The 15,728-nt window shown below is 44.6% G+C and overlaps 1 long non-coding RNA gene across 1 annotated transcript in view; it reads left to right on the plus strand.

Moving 5' to 3' along the window:
* Positions 1 to 15,728, plus strand: part of LOC120387392 — a 96,654-nt gene that overhangs the window by 45,320 nt on the left and 35,606 nt on the right. The window lies entirely within an intron of this gene.

Genomic DNA, 15,728 nt, shown 5'->3' on the forward strand with positions numbered 1-15,728 from the left:
GACTGCCCCCTGAACCCGCCACCCCATCCAACCCCTCCGCTCATTCATGATGCCCCTCCCATCCAACCACCCCTTCTCCCTGTCCCCTGACTGCCCCCGGAACCCCTGCCCCTGACTGTCCCCCACCCCATCCCACCCCCCCTCCTTCCTGGCTGCCCCCCGGGACTCCTTCCCCCATTCAACCCCCCTATTCCAGCTCTGACCCCTATCCACACACACCCCCGACCACCACCCTGAACTCCCCTGCCCACTATCCAACCCCCCCTGCTCTCTGCCCCCTTACCGCGCTGTCTGGAGCACCGGTGGCTGGTGGTGCTACACCCGGCTGGAGCTGGGCCATGCTGCCACTGCCGCCACCACGCAGCACAGAGCACTGGGTCCGGCCGGGCTCTGCAGCTGCGCTGCCCCAGGAGCTCACAGCCCAGAGCATTGCGCCGGTGGCGGGGAGAGCTGAGGCTGCAGGGGAGGGGCTGGGATGAGCCTCCTGGACCAGGAGCTTGGGGGCCGGGCAGGAGGGTCCCGTGGGCTGTAGTTTACCCACCCCTGCTGTAGCTCTTCAGGGCAGGGGCTGTCTCATTATGTAGTTGTACAGCACTCAACAGGATGGGATGCCAATCTCTGTAAGGCCTCTAGCCACGACTGTAATAAAAATAATTATTGTTTTTCTTACCATTAAGAGGCATTATGCTGTGAATTTGCCAAGAACAAACAAACTCCCAAGGTGAGGGCATGAGCTGTTGCTTCCCCAGAGTGCAAACGTAGTGCATTCAGAACAGCTCTTGTGGCACTGACAGCCAAAGCATTGACTGAAACTTAAGATTGAGGAAAGTGTCTCTGAGTAAATAAGAACCAGCCTGAATCTTTCCTCCAAACTCAAACTGAAGGCAAGTCTCTTCATCTGCCCCGCCTCAGTTTCCCCATATGTAAAATGAGGATCATTACACTGACCTTCATTTGCAAAGTGCTTTCAGATCGATGGATGAGAAGTGCTATGTATGATTAGTAGTAGTCGTATTCCCAGAGCTACAGAAATTAGATATGGCAAAGACCTGTTCGGCCATCCTATTCGTCGTCCTCATGCAGATAAAGGAATGTTCCCTATAGTATTTTCATCACATAACGCTGTATCTCCTGACACTTTGAGTCCATTGCTCCTTAACTCTATCTATCATATTCTTAGTGTTGGGTGATTCTGGGGAACGTTGCTTTGAAAAGTGTTTTCCATAGTCAGTCACTCCTTTCCCACTGTCTGTTACAAGTGCTTTATATTTTTACTGTGAGTTCACTTCAGTGCTGGTTTCATAGGTAGAATTGCTGCAGCTCAGATACACCAAGAACGGTTATTTGCAATGCTAGCAGCTCCTACTTTGAGCCAGTCTGGATATGGAAACTAGTCTGGTGAAAACTATACCACAGCATAAAGACACTCATGAGTGAGAGGGGGTGAAACAAAGGCAAGGACGCATGCCTGAATTGTGTATTTGCTTAGAGGTTTGTTGTCGAGCAGTGCAAACTTTTCCAAGCTCAGTTCAAAAGGGATTTGCAAGGATGTGAGTGACTAGTCTGCTGTGCATGGATTTGCAAGTTCAGACGTTCTCAAAGGCAATCAACTGAACTGATAGTGCTTGTGCACGATGAGATATTGATATGAGCTAAGGTGCAAGTCCGATAGTTTGTGCTGTTTGCATGGGTTTCTTGGCACTAAAATGAGGACTAGGCCTCAATTCTGATGCAACCATGGAACACTGACCTCAAGGAAACCAGTTTTCCCCCCATCTAATTGTGGTCTAGAAGAGAGATGTGCAAGATGAAATGTACGAGCGTAATGAGAGGCTAGTGATGGCGGATTGCAGAAGTTAATGTTGAAGGTTTTGCAAAGAATCCTCCAGGCAGAAGGGTTCATTTCTGAAGCACCAAGGGAGCACTGAACGTGGGGAAATGTCTCCTCTAAACCAGGGAGCTATCGGTAAGCCAGAATACAAAATCACAGTGACACAGTGCTAGACTAGCCACCCAACCTGCATTTTAGGGGATGTCCCTTATTTGTTGCCTCCTGTCCCTCAGCTAGAGTCTACTAATGGGGTCTTGCTCAGCTGGCTAAAGGGTTTGATCAGATAAAAGGTGGGTTGTAAAGGACCATACACTGTAAGGCACTTATGGTTTTGTGCCATGAATATAAATACGGTGGAAAGATGTCCCTTTAAAAATAGCTCTTTCTCCTAGTTTTTGTAGCATTGTCCTTTGTTTCCTTGAAGTCCTGCCCTCGACCATTCCCACGAGCTGGTGGAATTGCAGAAGGCGCATGCAGATGTCTCTCAGGAACACACAAAAACTAGTTCAGCTCTGATGCAAGAACAGAACCTTGGAAATAAGACGAGAAAAAATAATTTCCCCTTGTAAAACTGGGGCTGTAATTATGATGGGAGCCAAGATATCAAGATAATAAGGAGACAGCCCTAAACAACTTAGGGAATTACAGAAAGTAATAATGTACTCAGCTACTGCCAGCTGGAATTAGACAGACATAGTGGCTCGGCGGAAGAGAGTTTTGGCCCAGGTTCTCTCCTATGTTAAGATTGCACCACCAACACCGTGCAGCCTTAAAAACCAGTGTAGGTGGCCGTGGGAGGATCCACAGAGATGGCTTTGCATGACCCCCCGCCCCATCCTCCTGAGTTGTGCTGTGTGCGTCTCAATTGCAGCCAAGAACTTGGGATTTGGTTTTGTTTTCCTGACTTTTCCAACTGGACTGAAGACCTCAGCCTCTCTTCTTCTTAAAAGCAAAATGAAAACAGCCTCCGTTGAATTGGCCAGAGGTCAGCTTATCTCACATGGCCCTGGTCAGCCACAACTTACTCCATGTGCCCTGCTCCAACAAACCTGTCAGAGAACACAGCAAATGACCCTTGGCTCATGCCTTAGTGACAAGGCAAAATAGCTGGCATGAGGCTTCCATGGACCACATTTTCCAAAGAACCCAGCTCCCAGACAGACACCAAAAAACCAGCCAAAGGCTCAAAGTTGCTCAGCACCCAAATACTGAGCTCTTTTGAAAATCTGACCCTTGCGTGGCATCGCTTTACCTCTCCTTTCAATCCTTAAAAGGGATAGGGACTTTGCCTCCTCATCACTACACCTCTGTTTAAAGAGAGAGAGACATGTTAGAAGCAGTGCCGTTTCTCTCTTGAAAGAGCGCCTTATCTCTAATCAGGGCAGAGATTTACAGCTTCTATCCCAGTACAGACTGACTCCAGTCCTTAAATCACAACCTCTGTCCCCCGTCATCTTGGAGAGACAATAAAATTCCCTGAGCCTTGCTATTCAAAAGGGAACGTGCACGAGTGTTTCACACATGCTAACAATAATGATCCTAATAAAGTATCAAGCTGAATACCACTGTATACTATTTCCAGCATAGTGACCGTGTACCCTATTTCCAGGAGTTTCACCAGTCTCCTGACACACTGGTACCCAACCGCTGTTGGAGGAGCAGAGTATGCTACTGCTAAACGTTATTAGATTAGGACCTTAAATCATCTGCAGCAGCTACCCCTGTTTGATTTTGAATCTGGTTGTTTTTCCTACCAACACTCAGCATTTTGGCGCCAGTTTCCTCCATCAGTTGTAATTACTGGGCCCTTTTACATGGAAAATGTGATCAACTTCAGCTTGTCTGAGCTGCAGCAGCCATCTGCACCTGTGGCCATGGAGGGATTGGCTCATGCTGGAAATTCTGACTTGATCAGAATGGCAACTTATTAGTCCTATGAACTGCATTTTAAAATATCTCCCTTACTATTATTATTCAAAGGAGTCCTATGTTCGATGGCTTGCTAATCAGCCGGCATATTAATACCAATGTCATACATCCCAACTCCTTTATAGCCTTAGTCAAAGATATATGCTCTTACATTAGTGTGTCATATTCCTATATATTCATCTTTGGTGGGTTGAGAGTGAAAATTATCCAATTTAAATCCCTTAGCTCTCTCCTTTCTGTGAATCCTGCCTAATGGGATGGACACGTGTGCGCGCACACATGTTGATATGCTATCGCTGTACATTGTCCCTGCGTTTGGGGGAATTTCAGTAGGCCTTATGACTTGTTGTCGTAATCAGGGGCAGCCTCTGAACCTTGACAGCTCTGTGTGAGGTTGTTCTTTCAGCTAGAAAGATGTCGGGCACCAACACTGCCTTTATCAGATGGTGGAGTCTTGCCTCGAGCGGCTACAATTTGTGTTCTGCCCTTTACTGCAGCTGAGGTTTGAAACCTAGACCGTTGTGATGCTGGTAGGTTGTCGTCCTAGCAAACTGTCTTCCTGTGGCTAAGGTAGGAGGAGCTGTGATCAGGTCAGCTCGGCCGGAGGGGACACACTTTGCATCTCTTCATATTTCAGAGACTAGATCGTAGTGCATTGAGCGGGGTACAAGAGGAGTTGGCAGCTGTGGGACCCGCCTGTTACAAATGCCCCTAGACAATCACATGGAGAGGGGGGGAAATGTTGGCAAGAGGCAGGACCAGTCCCTGAGTCTTGGAGCTGCACTGAAGGAACATCAACAGGGATAGTAAATGCTCCTGTGGCCTCCCATTCTTGCCCTACTTTAGCACCTGCTTGGTATTTCCAAGGTGCTCAGGTCTCCCAGTGACAGGTGGCTACACAGAGTGGCTAGATCAGGCACAAACACAGAAACCTCCCTGCATCCTCTCAGCCAGCTGCGACCGAGATTGCCCTGCAAACAGGGTCCTCCCGTATCTACTCGCAGGAGGGAGAGGTGTGTTGCCGAGATTCCTTTTGCAATAACTAACTTGCCGCCCGGCTAATTTTGCATGGGCAGTACTGAGATAATCATTGGGAACAATTGGTTGGGTCCCACACTTTAGCCGCAAACCCTTTCTCTTCCCCAGACCGTCTCCAGCTTTAACAAGCGGCAATTCCCTTAATTACATATTTTTACCTCCTTAGCTCCAGCCACTGTCTTCAGTGCTGGGGGGAAGGAGGAGTGAGGGGGAAGGAAAGCGTGGACATAGATTCAAAGGGTAGGGCTTCAAATGAGGACAGTGCCAGGAGGGAGCCCGAGGAAGTCAGTCGAATTGGCTGTATTGTAATTTAATTCTCCACAGCACATTTTCAGGAGAAACCTTGGCCCTAACTGACCATTTCTTGGTTTCCAAATGATTTTCCCCTTCTATCTGCTGGACTTTGCTGAGGGCTGTATTTAGTCTCGCTCTTCCAGCTTGAGGGAGGTTTTCACTTGGCTCCTTTTCCATCTCTGGTTTTTGACATGTCAGTCTTTGCCATCACCCCATCTCCTCCTCCTCCAGTTCCCTGTTCTGGACATCAAACTCCTTTAGCTCCTTCACTTTCTCCTTTTTCCTCTGCTGCCCCCGATCTCTTGACCTTGTTACTACTTGCACCGAAAAAGCCATTATTTGCAGCATAGGCATAAAATACTGTGGAGCACGGCACATTTTGTACAGGGAGAAGCCAAAAATAAGTGTAGCAATTTGCTTGAACATGTGCGATAACAATATTAAGGTAGATCTGTTGCAAATCATAAACCTATACAGATTTGCCGACTTATGTATTACATAAATACTAACAGGTGCCGACACGCATAACACATAAATGCACGCGGAAACATTACTGGAGTCATAGTACCACAGTTGCTATTGGCATAGTTTAGAATTTATTATATTTTATAGTTTCTTCATGGGCAACGGTTTGTCCATCATCCTCCTGGATGGCACATCTACAGTGGTTTCCCTGAAAAGCTTCCCATATGCGTGTCTTGAGAGGAAGGATGGCCTAATGGTTAGACCAATGGATTGGGACTCAAACCAGTTCTCAACTCTGCTGCGTGATCATGAACAAGTCACTTTCTCTCTGTGCATCAGTTCCTTGTCTGTTTAGATTATAGGGGTGAAAGCCTGGCTCCCACTGAAGTAAACAGCAAAGCTCCCATTGACTTTAATGGGGCCAGGATTTCACCTGAAATTATTTGGGGCAGGGATGATCTCTTATGGTGTGTTTGTACGTTATCTCACCCAACGGGACATCGAATCTCAGCTACTGCCTCTAGGAGCTATGGGGTAACTAATAATTAGAGCTGGTGAGAAAATAAGTATTTTTCCATGAAAACGTACGGAAGAAACAAAACATGTTCATCTTTTTTTCAGGCATTTTCTGGTTTGGTTTTTTTTTCCCCTCCCCAAAGAAAATTATGAAAACTTGTTTCATTTTCCTTGAAAATTGAAAAATTTTAAAATTTCAAAAGAAATGGAAAATTTCCTTCCACCATTACTGATTTGTCTGTGCCTTGGCTAGCACTGGAGTGTTCCAGATACCAATACAGGGTAAATGGTCTCCTCTTTATGGTGGCCTCCATATATAGGCAAGTAATCCTGATTCTTGGAAGATCTCAAGGACACCCAGAAGCCCTGGATAAACTCATGTATTTATTAATCCAAAGTCCTGGCTAGTTCTCCCAGGTTTAGAGGCTGCCACCTAGATTTAAAGTATTGTAGTCTAACTAGGGAGGTCCTTTGCAAGATGGTTGCTCTGCAAAGCTGACCTCCATTCTGCTGCTCTATATTGCATCATTCCCTAGTGTTTTGACATGGCTCACATAATCTACGAACTGAGGCCTGCTTTGATTTAGCACTGTTTATAAACCTAACTGGGGTGACATATATTTTAGTGCAACACATAAAATTCAAGGCTTTTTTGTAAGCTGAGGAAATGAGGTTATGTGACATTGGTCCAAAATGGAGGGGAGTATTTTCGGTTTCAGTGTAACTGGCATTACGGTTTCAATGTAACTGGAGAAGTATGGCTTTAGGGTGATTGACCATCCCCTCCCCGCCCCCCCCTCCCCCCAGGTTTTCTGCATATCTCAAGTGCGACATTTTGTGGTAGAAAGAAGCTAATAAAATCATAATTCATTGAGGCTCTGAGAAAATTGAAATGATGCTGTGTGCTTCAATAGCGCACCTCTGCTGAATGGCTTAGAGCAGTTAAACATTATGAGTTAAGCCCTCATAACATTGTTGTTATGTGTGTAAAAGTCACTATCCTAATTTTACAGATGGAGCAATGGAGGCAAAGAAAGGCTGGGTGACTTTCCCAAGTCTCACAGGGATTTCAGTGGCAGAGACAAGAATAGGGCACAGTCTTCTAAGTTCCAGACTTCTGTATTACCCACTTTGTACCCCAGTGCTGCCCAAAATGACATTAACGGGGATGCTAAAAAACTTGTACATCTTATTAACATGAATTTGTGGCTTGCATGTGTTTAAGAAGAATGGTGAGTTTACAAGCCAATTATAAAAGGTTATTAATTGGGCTGGTAGCTTGGGCCTGCACTGACTTTGCCATGTTTTCATGTATTTTGCAAGTGCCTTGGCTGAGACAGTAGCTTTAGAGTCGCTAACCTGCTAATTGTTCTAATAGTAGTGTTACTGCTATTGGTTTGCATCCAGCCTCACCCAGGATACTTTCTTCTGGTTATCTTTTAGATGCAAGTTTTTGGCTTGACTTTATTATAGCAGCTATTAAAATTAGCCACAGCCCCTCCGCTGCTTTGCTCTTCAGAGCAGCATGTGTGCAACTTTAATCTGTCTGAAAATCAGCGTGCAGTAGTTAATTGTCTTCGTTAGTATCTCCCAACACAGTAACAGCTTGGTCTGCATGCCTGGTTGCATCCATTAACAGGGTCAAGCTAAAATGCTGTAAATCAGTTTTAAAGTTATTATAAGCGTCCACACACAAAGTTGCACTGGTTTAACTTTAAGCCCAAACTCACTCATCTCTCTTCCAAGCCTTCGTTCCCTTAACTTTCTGTTCCACCCCATTCCTCCTCCTTTCTGAACTCTGCTGGATCATGCAATCTGTGCTTAGATGTCTGCTGGTTGTAGTTCAGCTGCTTTCTCTGAGCCTCTCCCTTGAACTGATAGAAGTTTCCTGTATTTTCTGTCCATGGGGAAATGTCATGACGACTTGAGCTGCTCAACTCACAATCCTTACGAACTCCCTCCAGCTCAGTGCTGCTTGCAATATTGTCAAATGGCTGTTACCAGCTAGGAGAGAGAGAGAGAGCAACTTGCCTGTCTGATTGTCCCTTCTTAGCAGCTCCCATTTCTTTGCTGGGTTTAGACTTTGCTTCTAGTCAACTAGCTTACCTGAAGCATCAGTGTGTAACATGGCAATGAATGATCTCTTCTAAAGGAGGGTACCTTATATATCGTCTCCCCAATTTTTTTTCTTTTACTCATCTGTCTTCCCTACATCCAGTCTCTCACCAAGTTCTATCACTTGTTAATATCACTAAAAATCTATCCTTGGCTTACTATACTGGGTGTCTCTCTCTTACTCTGATTACAGTAACTTCCTCCTGCCTGGCTTTGCCACTCTTTCTCCTCCAGCCTGGCAAAAATCCTACAGATGGGTCTCTTCCTCTCCCATCCCTCCAGCTGCTTCACCCCTTCTCGGAGTCCTTTCACCGGCTTCCTGTATGTCTTATAGCTGTTCTCCTCTTCCTTGCGCACAAGTACTTTTCTCCTCCTCCCTATGCACTTTCCTTACAGATCCCTTTACTCCTCTTCTGCTTTTAGCTTCCAGTCTTCTATTATGCTACTCCCAGAGTCTGGAGCAGCCTCCCTCTGTGCTTTTCTCCTCCTTCAAATCCCTCTTTAAACTCTCCTCCTCGTGGTCGAAGATCGACAAGTCCTCCCTTACCCACCGATTATATTCAGTGTCCCCTTGTGTGTGTCTCTTAGGTTGCATGGCTGGGGTTTTCAAAGGAGTGAGACTCCCTAATCCCATTGTAATTCAATGCGAACGAGGCACCTACCTGCCTTGAGGTGCTTTGGAAACCTTTCACTCTTCAAGGCAGGCAGTGGATGGTGTTCCATGTTCGTGCCAGCCAGTGCAAATGTACTTTGCTATTTAAATTGAATCCATAAGCTGAAAATGCAACTGTGTGTGCATTATATGCACATGCTCAGTGATGGGTTGGGCTGGTTATTGGCAGCTTATATTCAGATATAGTTTCTGAGCAAGGCAGATCTCATACGCATCATGGCTACAGGGCAGGGCCCCAGTGTTGTTGAGCGTCCCTAACCCTTGAATAAGTCTGGTCAGGTGGCTGCTGAACACTAGATATGTCTTCTCTTTCCGGGCCCAATCCTGCCTCTGTGCAAGTCGATGGAAAATTTCCATTGGTGGCATCAGTGGGACCAGGACCCTGCACCCTCTGTTAGTTGCTTGCGTGTTTTAAAATCTGTTCTTTGTGGACTTGACCCTGCCAGGTGGCGAGTTGGCTTCATTCCCATTGAATTTATCACCTTGACAGTTACATACAGAAGGTAGGGGGGCTGTGCTGTATTTATAATCTATATAAATGTCAGTAATTTATAGTCTATGAACTTCCTTGTCGACAAGGAGCTTTGAGATGGGATTTGAAGAGAGACGTGCAGGAGCAAATAGGGAAAAGGAGGGGTGTTCCTGGCATGTGGCACAGCAGGAATGAACCTGCAGAGGTTGGTGTGGGAAAGGGACACGAAGGAGCCATTCCAATGAACTGCTTTGGTTAAGTGAATAGAACATAGTGGGGAGTAAAAGGAGACAAGATCAGGAAGGATCTAAGCGATGGAGGGACCTGACGGGGAGAGCAAAGAGATTGAATTAGACCTGGGAGGCAACAGGGAGCCAGGGAAGTGTGCGTAAGAGGGGCTGTATGTGGCTGAATGAAGGGTTGGTAGATAATTTTACAGGTGAATTATGGACTAGGGAGCAATGAGTAGGCCAGAGAGGAAATGTTCACATTAGTAAAGATTAAAACCTGATTAAGCCCCAGGCCAGCATGTTTGTGGTGGACAAGGAGGAACTAGGTTGTTCAGACGTCCCTTACACAGTGGCTATTTAGAGTGGGATATTCAAAGGTCTTCCGAATTGGTCTCTCTCTGCTCCTATTAAAGTCAATGGTAAAACTGGCATGGACTTCTATGGGGAGCAGAGCGGTGTCAGTGCTCAGCACTTTGGGAAAAATCGCACCCTTAATTTCTGGCCAAATCCGTTTCCCACTAAAGTCATTTTGTAGTTTGGAATCTTTTATTGTGGCTCTGTTGGAGAATAAAGTGTTACATTTCATTTAACATTATACACTTGGAAAAAAACATTTAATTTACATTTTACAAAGCAGTTACTGCAGGTTAATTAAGTATCAATTGCGAGTTATAGGCCATTCAAGATATATTAATAACATAGGAGATGAATCTCCTTTGAATTCAATTAAATGAAAAATCACAAAAACATATGTGCAATTGTATTTATATAATACATAAAACTTGTGAATTATAATGAAGCATTCCACGTTCAATTGGTTAATGGCAATTAATTGCTAAAACAGCAGGAAATCAATATAAAACGTCCGATGACTGTCTTCCAGAACATGGGTATTTCGGTGCATTTGCCCCATATAAATAACCACTGCTATACTATAGTATCTCTTCCTACATCTCTTTCTTGTATTCTTTTAAGATAGATATTTAATATGGAAGTGCTTTCTCTCGAGTTATTGTCTTTGTCAAATGTTTTTGGGTTAGACTAGGGTGCAAACCTTTGTCGCATTTATGAGCACAGTGTTCATATTGAGTGCAATGGAACCGCTGAAGTGCTCACCAAATGACAGCCTTGTGGGTATAGGGTTTCTCTCTAATGGAATAAACCATTGCTCCAGCTCTGAACACACGTAGACTTTGAAGTCTGCATCGGGATTCAGATTTGCATCTTGGATACCACTCTGCTTTAAGGGGAAGCTTTCAAAAGCATCTGAAGGATTGAGGGGTGCACGTCCCATTGAAAATCAATGAGATCCTCGCTCCTGAATTCCCGGGGGAGCAGGGAGAAATACAAAAACTACTGGAAAATGAGGAGGCATCATTCTTCTCAATAATTTTGTGGTGATGGCGAATCCTTTTGTGAAGCAAAGTGTCAAATAGACCATAGATGTGGCTGAGAAGAGTAGTGTAGCTAGGTATATAAAGCATGTCTCCGGTATCTGTGTGTGGCTGGGGACCAGATTCATGCCATTCTTTTCTAGTATATCCTGGCTTAAATACTGTCAATATGAGACTGTTCCAAACTTCGCCAGTTTAACTCCATTCATGTGGTGATGAGCTATTGTATTTTATTATTAATTATTATGCAATAACAATGGGATTGATGTACAGGATGCAAAGGGAGATGGTCCCTGCCCAGAGGGCTTCCTGTCTAAAAAGGCCCACCTAGTAAAGATAGAATGCACTGGGAAGCCCAGAAGAGGGAATAACTAATGTGGTTAGATCACTTCTCATAGGCATTGCTGAAGATGACCCTCTTCCATGGGAACTTGAATGAGGGTAGGCATGAGGGTAGCTCGGGGAAGTGTATTCAGTGTGTAAGTGGCAGTATGGGGGAGAGAGAGAGAATGAGATGAATGGGACATCAAGGCCGGAGATAAATTAACTCCTCAAACAGACCCCAAGGACTTGTATTGGTAGCTTTGACAGCTGCCATGGCAAAAAGACGGCGACTCTCCCTCTGCCAGCATATCTTTTTACTGTGCCATTTATTTCTCTGGCAGAGAACACTTTGTATTCCTTTCTATATTTCTTCTTCTTTTCTTTCTGCAATAGTTGTCAGGGATATTAGCATTAAATACTTACTGCTTGGCTTAACTAAGGGGTAAAGATCGGATTTAATTTGTATGGATGAAATCCAATTATACAATGGAGCCCCCAGGGGAAGCAGTTATACCTGCTGAATCTTTTGGATGAATAATTACACACAAAGGCTCTTCTCCAGAAGGAGAAACAGACATTTTTTTAATGTGTGTTACATAATAGGGTTGGGACCCTGGAAGGAGAAGAGAATGAAGCCCAATGCAGGGAAGGAATTAAAGGATTGCCAAGAGAAAACAAGTTATTATCTGATAAATCAAATATCTAACAGGAAATCTGCAGTAGCATTGACTCAGAGGAGCCAAAATGCAAATCGCTTGCAGCACAGCCAAAGGAAGCTTACTCATCCCTTTGGAAAACAGCAATGAGACTTTGCTGAGTGTGTTTTTCCCATATCATGATCAGCGAAAGGGAATCCTCTCCTCCCTTTTGTCAAAGCTGGAAAGGTACAAGGAGGCAGGGGCGGCTCCAGGCCCCAGCATGCCAAGCGCGTGCTTGGGGCGGCATGCTGCAGGGGGGCGCTCTGCTGGTCGCCGGGAGGGCGGCAGGTGGCTCCGGTGGACCTCCCGCAGGCGTGCCTGCGGCGAGTCTGCTGGTCCCGCGGCTTTGGTAGAGCATCCGGAGGCACGCCTGTGGGAGGTCTACCGGAGCCGCTGGACCATCCGACCGTCCGCAGGCACATCTGCGGGAGGTCTACTGGAGCCGCGGGACCGGCAACCGGCAGAGCGCCCCTCGCGGCATGCAGCCGTGCTTGGGGCAGCGAAATGGCTAGAGCCGCCCCTGCAAGGAGGGGATGTAAATTGCATAGATTCCAAGGCCAGGAGGGACCATTGTGGTCATCTAGTCTGACTTCCTGTACAACAGGCCAGAGAACTTGCCCAAAATAATTCCTAGAGCAGAGCTTTTAGTGGAAACATTCAATCTCAGTTTAAAAATGATCAGTGATGGAGAGACCACCATGTGCTACTCCAATGGTTAATTCTCTCACAGTCAAAAGTGTACGTCTTATTTCTGCTCTGAATTTGTCTAGCTTCAACTTCCAGCCATTGGATCATGTCGTAGCTTTCTTTGTTAGAAGAGCCCATTATTAAATAATTGTTCCCCATGTAGAGACCGACTGTAATCAACTCACCACTTCTCCTTCTCTTTGTTAAGCTAAATCGAGTGAGCTCTTTGAGTCTATCACTATAAGGCAGGTTTTCTAATCCTTTAATCATTCTCATGGCTCTTCTCTGAACCCTCTCCAATTCATCCTTCTTGAATTGTGGGCACCAGAGCTGAACACAGGATTCCAACAATGGTCGTACCCCTGCCAAACACAGAGTAAAATAACTTCTCTCCTCCTACTCGAGATTCCTCTGTTTATGCATCCCAGGATCACATTTGCTCTTTTGGCCATAGCATCACATTGGGAGCTCGTGTTCAGCTGATTATCCATCATGACCCCCAAATCTTTTTCAGTTACTGCTTCCTACGATAGAGCCCCCTCCCATCATGTAGGTATGGCCTATATTCTTTGTTCCTAGATGTCTACATTTACATGTAGCCATACAGGAACACACATTGTTTGTTTGATATCAGATTATCAGGCCATCTGGATCACTCTGAATCAGTGACTCTTCTGGAGTTGGGCGCCTACCCTGTTGAGGAACTTTAGAAAACCCTACTCGGCCCCCATCTGCATCTCTAGGCAGCTAAATACCTTTGAAAACCTGGTCTGTGGTGCTGCGTATCATCTGCATGCTGATGGCAACCCTGATCCTCTGTCTCCCCAGTGGCCTTGCATGCATGTTGAGCAGGAGGAGACCAAGTGGATCTTTGCATGAGGGAAATCAGAGAGCAGATAAGCAATTGCCCAGCATCAATCATGCTCTGCATGTGGCCTGACAAAAACAATGTCATTTCACCCAACTAGTATCTTCACATGGCTCAAAATCCCCCAGTGAGCTGTATCAAGGGCTGCTTGGCACATCTGAAATCATTAGCATATGCACCCAGGATGAGATCTTCAAAGCTGCCAATGGGATTTGAATACCCAATTCCCACTCTCTTACAGGAATTTGGGTTTCAAAATCTCTCTTTAGGTGGCTTTGAGTAAATCACTATAAGTCAATGAGAAGGTTGCTACCTCCAGGCAGCTTATAGAAACACTTAGTTAATTTACTGATTCAAAAAAAAATTCAGAATGCCAGGGGCTGAAGACTCTTAAAAACCTGGATGGAGCATAAACCAATTCACCTGACCAGCAAGAGAAGACTTCGCCTTTTAGAAGCCAGTTAAAGCAAAAGTTGTTACCACACATTTAAATCAGAAGGAAAAGTGCCTTACAACTGGACTTGTAGCTCCACCCAGTGGCAACAGAATACTAAGCATTTCCAAAGCTTTAAAAACCACTGCTGGATAATATTTGCTAGAACCTGGAGATGTTCCGAGAATGTATATTTTTTTTATTTGTGAAAATCCTAGCAAGCTGCCATCTGCTGCTGAGTTAAAAACCCCAATATCTGTAGAAAGAGTAACATAATGAAATGAAAGAAGCTATAGGCACAGCAGAGCTGAGGGGAAAAAAAATCTGCAACTGATAATTTATTCAATGAATTTCACCTTTGCATATTGTGTGAACAGATTGCAAATTTTTCCAGACCTATTTGTTGTGTGAAATTCTTTACATATTTCGTTAGCAAACAATTCTGCTTAGGCAGATCATTGTGCAAAGGGGTGATTGAGGAAATTCCTGCTAACTTGATTTAAGTCAGTCACGTGGTAGTGCTTCTGTTTCCTGACTGGATGATTAATGTAATTGACCACTAGTCTGCTCAAATATACCGCACCAACAAAATTTGCTTTTTGTGAATATTTGAGCAATTGCAATTAAAATGAGCCTTCTATGAATGCTTGCACTAAAGTAAAGCTTGAAAGTTCACAGCCCACGGAAGTGTTGTGAAATAGATCAATTCTAGTAGAAATTAATTTGTGCTTTAATATTGGTGGAAAAATTTCTGCTGTTCACTCAGGTAATGCACAAAATACGGTGAGGGTTTGGTAAGCCAACATACAGCACAACAGAGATTCAGTTTCAACTCTAAATTTCCTATGACTGCCTGCCCCATTTGTGCCCTAGTTATTGCAAAATTTTCCAAGTTGTGCCTCGTGTTATTTTACTATATGTACTGCATAGCCAAGCACAGAGAGATGAGTTAAAATGACCCCCTCCCGCTCCAAACTCTGAATGTAAGGGCTTTGTTTAATGTAAGTCAGATCCTTAGGGCCTGATTCTCATTTACACCACTCTGGCAGTGGAAAGGGGCTTCATGTGGGACTAAATGACATTTGCACCCACTTTAAGGTTGTGTTGTACTGCCAGAGCAGTGAAAAATTAACCTCTGTGCAAATGAGAATCAGATCCAGTATAATTTTTATTCAAGTTGCAAAATGCATCCAACACAGTGTGTAAGCTCTGACGTCAGTTATCAAACCATATAAATAAGAATGCAACTAAACTGACAAATTGTCACCTCAAGAGATATTGTAAGGTAATTTGTTTGTTACAATGTTAGGTTCTGGGGTTTTTGTTTTTTAAAGGTAAAATGTTGTACAAGCTGAGTGGCAGAAGGGATTTTGGAAAAAGGTAGATGTGAAAGCTGCTTCTAAGGATAGTGATGAAAGCCTATAGCTATATATATCTAAAACCCTAAAACTGAGAGGGGATTTCCTGAGTTCTCCTCGTCCCCCTAAGAATTATCCATTAAAGACCTCTTGCGTCTATAAGTGAAATAAAGACAGTCCACTAGCTAAAAAATGGCTATTTGAGATCACTTTAAAAGTGCCAGTCCTGCTGTTGGAAAAGGATGTAGCTTATTCAGGAAGTGGAATTAAATTGGTTACCAAAAATAATTTTGTACAAAGATTCAAGTCAGCCTCACAAATCACAGGTCTGACCTTGCATTCCTTGCCCCGATGAAATGCCACGAAGCCAATGGGGCTACTGAAGTGAGTAAAGGCTGTGGGA

Source organism: Mauremys reevesii, linkage group 20 (genome assembly GCF_016161935.1).
Source record: "Mauremys reevesii isolate NIE-2019 linkage group 20, ASM1616193v1, whole genome shotgun sequence".
In the NCBI taxonomy this organism is placed as follows: domain Eukaryota; kingdom Metazoa; phylum Chordata; order Testudines; family Geoemydidae; genus Mauremys; species Mauremys reevesii.